Source organism: Vitis vinifera, chromosome 7, assembly GCF_030704535.1.
Source record: "Vitis vinifera cultivar Pinot Noir 40024 chromosome 7, ASM3070453v1".
Taxonomy (NCBI): domain Eukaryota; kingdom Viridiplantae; phylum Streptophyta; class Magnoliopsida; order Vitales; family Vitaceae; genus Vitis; species Vitis vinifera.
In genome coordinates, this window is record NC_081811.1 from 9,455,590 (window position 1) to 9,461,589 (window position 6,000).

Here is a 6,000-nt window from a genome sequence, read left to right on the forward strand (position 1 = left end):
GAATATGTGACTGTTTAGAATGCAATGTGATGCTATCACTTGTTATTTAACTTTTGTGTTTTCTAGAAGCGCTTGGAATGTAAATCAAGTATGCCTTTCTTTATTAAATTGATGAATTGTGTTGATGTGTCTATTTAGTTCATTGTATCCATGAATTAATCAGGTAATCCTCACAATTATCTCAACTTACTTAGTAGAGACCTATATTTTAGGGCTTAGATGAGTGCTACGGTTCTTCGTTGTACCTTCCCAATAAGTAACTTGATCCTTGGACCTAATTTGATTTTCACAGACTTGTCTTTTTTTTTCATGAGTTATATTTAGGGTTTTTCTTTCTTATTTTGTTTGCCCTTTTAAAAAAATAAAACAAAAATAAGTGGGGACTCCATTATTTAAAAAAATTAGTTTTCATAAGCAAAAAGTGAGTCTCACCATCAAGTGAGAACGCATGTGAAATTGCAGGATCATAGATAGGTATAGGAGCATAATAATTGGAGATGAGATGGGTTTAAGCCTATTTTTTCAAACCTAGATTAGATTCGGGGCGGGGTCGGGTTTTGTAATAATTTGCCCCGCCTCACCCTGCCTTGGATGTAAAATTACAAGTTTAGCCTTTACAACTTACAAAATACCAAAAAACTTCACCTATAAATATTTGCTTTCCGTCTCATCTTTAGGGTTATTCCTACTCAACGCATAAATTTTCCTTTCTCACTATTCTCAAACACTTGGCTCTTGGACTGATTTTCCTAACTCAAAAAATTTCTATCTCAGATTTTGAGCTTGAGCCGTTAGAGGAGAAAGAAGATAAAGCTCATAGCTTGTGGAGAATGTGACCTCTCTAGCTTCATTTTCTACTTTCTTGAAAGACGAAGAAAATGAAGCCGAAACTCATCAAGAGTACCAAAATATGAGGACTAAAGGCTTTGGTTTTGTTTGGATTCCTCTTTTTCAGGTAAAACCCCCCCTAAATTTCTAGGTTTTATTTGCTCGAATTCTTCTTTGTTGTTCTTGCTTGAAATCTCCATGTAATTTTTTATTGTCAAAGCCAAACCTATTTGATTTAGTGGCTTCACATACATGAAAACAATGAATGATTTTATGAGTTTTATCTCCCCTTTATCAACCCATCAATGGTAAAAAAAATTTCTTTGCTCTAACCCTATTTTGAGACCCGTAATCATTTTTCCAATAATTTTTATTTTCATATTTATTTTCAAATTTTCCATTTTATATAGATTTCATTTCAATGCTATTTAGAATTTAACGGCTCCATAATTTCTAATCAATTTTTTTTCTCTATGTTCTGTTTAGTTTCTGAGAAAGTGTGGGAAAAGGATAAAATGAATTGAAAGTTAGAATCATAGATTTTTCTTCTATTTTTATGTTTTTTTTATGTGGTAACAGAGGATTATTTATATAGGGTTTACTTGGGTTGGTTTGAATGTAAATAGAATCCTCTCATTGGTTTGAATGTTTAAATTATAGGCTTTATTTCATATTAAGAAAAATGACATCAAAAGAAGGGGAAAACTTTTCCATACCAAGTGCGGGTTCAAATCCGATTACAGGTAGTACTTCAACTACTGATGGAACATTGGGATCTAAAAGAAGAAAACCGACTTTGGTTATTTGGAATGATTTTGATAAAGTCATAGAAGATAAAAAATATTATTCTATTTGTAAGCATTGTAAAGGAAAGCTCAAGGCTGATAGCAAGAATGAGACAAAACATATACATGTACACATAGATAGGTGCATGAAACAAAGAAATATTGATATTAGGCAACAATTATCAACAGTAGATAGAAAAGGTCATGGAAAAGTTCAAAATTGTGGTTTTACCTTTGATCAAGATATTTTAATAGTGAAGCTTGCACGTGCAATTATATTGCATGAGTACCCGCTTTCAATTGTTGACCATGTGGGGTTTAAGGATTTTGCTACTAGTCTCCAACCTTTGTTTAAGATGGTTTTCTGCAGTACAATTAAGGATGACATAATGAAAATTTATAAGGTTGAGAAAGGGAAAATGATTAGCTACTTGGAGAAATTTGAAAGTAGAATTGCAATCACAACTGATATGAGGATATCAAATTAAAAGAAAGGCTACATGGCTATCACACTGCATTACATTGATGAGTCCTTGTTATTGCAACATCATATTGTAAGGTCAATTTTGTTTTGTTTTTTTTTTTTTTTAACTTCCTAAGTGTTTTTTTTTTATTTGATCCTTTAATGATATCACTTACATTAATGATATGTTATATATATATATATATATATATATATATATATATATATATATATATATATATATATATATATAATGTAGGTTTGTTTATGTGCCTTCTCCATAGACAAAAGAAGTTTTTGCAGATGTGTCAATGGATTCTTTGTTGGATTGGAATATGGATAGAAAAGTATCTACAATTACTGTAGATAATAGCTCAAGTAATGACATAATGATTGATATCCTTGTGGAAATTGTCTTTTAGCAGTTCACTTTTACTGAATGGAAAAAATTTTCACATGCGATGTACGACACATGTCTTGAACTTAATTATGAAGGAATGTTTGGATATCATGGAGTAGAAAGTGAAAAAAGTTTGTGAGAGTCTTTATTGGTTGAAAACACCATCAAGAGTGGAAAAGTTTGAAGATGCAACTTGCCAATTGCATATTCCATGTAATAAGAATTTAACTCTTGATTGTAAAACAAGATGGAATTCTACACACTTGATGCTATCAATAACTATAACATATAAAGATGTGTTCCCATGTTTGAAAAACACTACATGTTTGTGCCATCAGAGGAAAAATGGAATATAGCAAAAGAAATATGTGGGAGATTGAACTTGTTTTACAACATAACAGAGTTGTTCTCAAGGCGAAATTATCCCATTGCAAATACTTTCTTCATCAAAGTGTGTGAGATCAAAGAAGCATTGTATGATTGGTTGATCTACTCAAATGATATTGTGAGAACAATGACATCAAGTATGTTGCAAAAGTTTGACAAGTATTACAATAGGTGTTATATTATGATGGTAATAGCAACTATATTTGACCTAATACAAGATGAAGAATTTAGAGTTTTACTTCCCAATAATGTATGTGCCTAAAGCTTCAAATGAGATAGAAAAAATTTGTGGAATGTGTTATGAGTTACTTTTTGATTACCAATCAAAGTCTAAGTTGGAGCAAGAAACTTCATCCTATGGTACTTCATCAAGTTCAACTCTTTCAGAGTTTAACTATGATGAACAAGATCTTCTTTCAAAATTTGACTTATTTGTTCATAGTACCATTGGAGAAAGTTATACGAAGTTGGAGTTGGATAATTACTTAGAGGAGTCTATTTTGCTTAAGGACTTCAAATTTTGATGTTTTAAGTTAGTGGAAGACAAATGGTATAAAGTCTCCAACTTTGCAAATGATTGTTCGAGATATCCATGATATTTCGATATCTACAGTGGCATCAGAGTCAACGTTTAGCACCAATGGTAGGATGGTATCAAAACATTGTAGTAGACTTCATCTAGATACTTTGGAGGTCTGAATGTGTGTTCAAAGTTGGTTATGGAAGGAAATGGAAGGTAACCAATTTACAGAATTATCAATTTTATGAATGATTTTATATTAAAATATTTAATAAAGTGACATTTTTTTGGGTGTATTTTTTTATTAGGTGATTCTCCAATTCATGACTCACAACTCCCACTCACAATTATGGATGAAAATGATGATTCACTCGTGCTTTAGGTTTTTTACTTGAGATGATTTTAGAGACATTTTTTGTGACGTTAACGTTATCTTTGTATTTTTTTTTTCAATGTTGTTAAGTTTATGGCTATCTTTAATTTTGCATGTTGTATTTTAGGATGTCCTATATGTTGAATTGTTAATCATTGCCAATATTAATTGGACTGGTTTCATAAGTGCAATGGTTGTAGATGTTGTTTTTACTTACAAAAGTCTACATTTAAAAAGTAGTAAGATATTTCTTGAAAAATGCAATGATAAGAATGTATTCAATCTTTTTAAACTGAATTCATTATAAGAATGTAGCCTTAATTTAGCATTGTTTATGCATCAGGTACCATGGAATTTGGCATTGATTTGGCTCTAAGAAGTACCATGATATTTCCTCACACTTATCTTTGGTTGTTTCTACTGTTGGTTAGTTTTATTCACTCTAATCCTATACCCTGCAAATTGGTAATTGTTTCACCAATGGTGATTTTTTACTTTCTCAAACGAGAAGTAAACAAATGTCAAGTTTCACTATGGATACATTGAGACATTTTAAGTGTCATTGAATAATACTTAGGTTTTATGGATACTTGTTTTTTTCTTACTTTTTGTTTACTTTATTGGGATGATTATGTAAATGCATATCATGTCATGAGATTTTGGGAAGTATACTATGATATGTTCTTTGTTGGTTTACTGCATGTCATTACAGATTTTTGAGAAGAACCCAACCATAATGAAGAATTACGGGATTTAGTACTACTCTAAAATGGTGTTGTTAAGCAAATGTACACTAAGATGCCTTCCTTCATTTTTCATGCTTATAATCTGCACATCAACATTTTTTTGGTCTAGTTCAATCTTTGTTGTTTTGTTTAGGCCGCAGATATTACAATGATAATAGAAAGGACAAAATGACATAGGGGTGGTGAAAAAAATTATGATAGGATAGGTCTTTATTTAATTGAAATTATGGTAATGAGCCTAAAGGCTTTACATGGATAATGGGTAGCCACAAGAGAATGGGATTGGGTAGTAAGAAACAATAAAATGATAATTTAATGGTATATGAGCTTAGTTAGGTTGGAATTGCCAAAATAGGATTTGTGCAGATGATAACTACCTATTGTGAGAGTTTTTGCTTAACTTTGTTCCACCTAGTTGCGTGATAAAAAACATACATATTTGGTGCTTGTAGCTTGCTTAGTAAACTATGCTAGCTAGCTTTTTGCATCCATAACATTGTCTACCAAGGCAAATTTGTCTTTTCTTATTTCACATTCCTTAATATGCTAGATAAATTCAAGGGCTCTTTTGATTTTAGGGATGGGTATGTGTTATCAAACATTCCATATTATACAAGTTTCATGAACTTTTCTTTGTTTTTCCAAATTTATAACTATTTCAATTTTGCAGGTATGATAGGCTTGTGAAGCCAAAGATGTGGAATTGGACACCGGTAAAAATGTTGGATTGCAATGTTGGATATTATATGATATTGCCCATATTGTGATGTTAGATTGCAATGTTGATGTTTTTGTTTTTGCTTGAGCTGAGAAAGAGAAGAAGATGGCTAGTAACAAAGCTATTAGCTTAGAAGAAACCAAGAACGGGACAATTGATCTTGTAAGTGCTTCTTTTCTTCTTTTCTTTTCTTCTTTTACTTTTTTTTTTGGGGTTTCTAAAATAAAAAATGTGGTTCAGTTGAAAATTGTTTCATTGAACTGATCACATAATTGTTATGTTTTTGTTTTTTTTTTCTATTTTAGATGGGTTTTTTCAAATAAATACATGATTTTCTTGATATTTTTTGAATTGTGGTGGTTTCAAAAGTTGGTAGTGAGTGACCACGTTTGTTCATGAACACTGAAACTGTTTCTCAATGTATTTTTGTTTGACTCATGTTGATCATGGTTTTGTGACTTATAACTTGCTATGATTGGAGAATTTTTGTTTTTGTCTTTTTCCATTTTCACATTTCTTTAAAATCAAACAAGGCTTATTGTTGATGTTCTTTCTAGATAATAGTGAGCATTTTCTTGCTAGGATTTGAAATTTTCTCAATAACCAAACAAGAGCAATCATTGATGTGTTGAACCTATTCCTAAGCCAAAGATGAAGATTAATGTTTCTCAACTTATCATTTTTATTGCAAAAGACTTTATAAAAATATCAAACCTATTCTACTTCTTTTAATGTGAAGTGGATTAGATATATGCCACATTTGAGAGAGGTGCCAATACA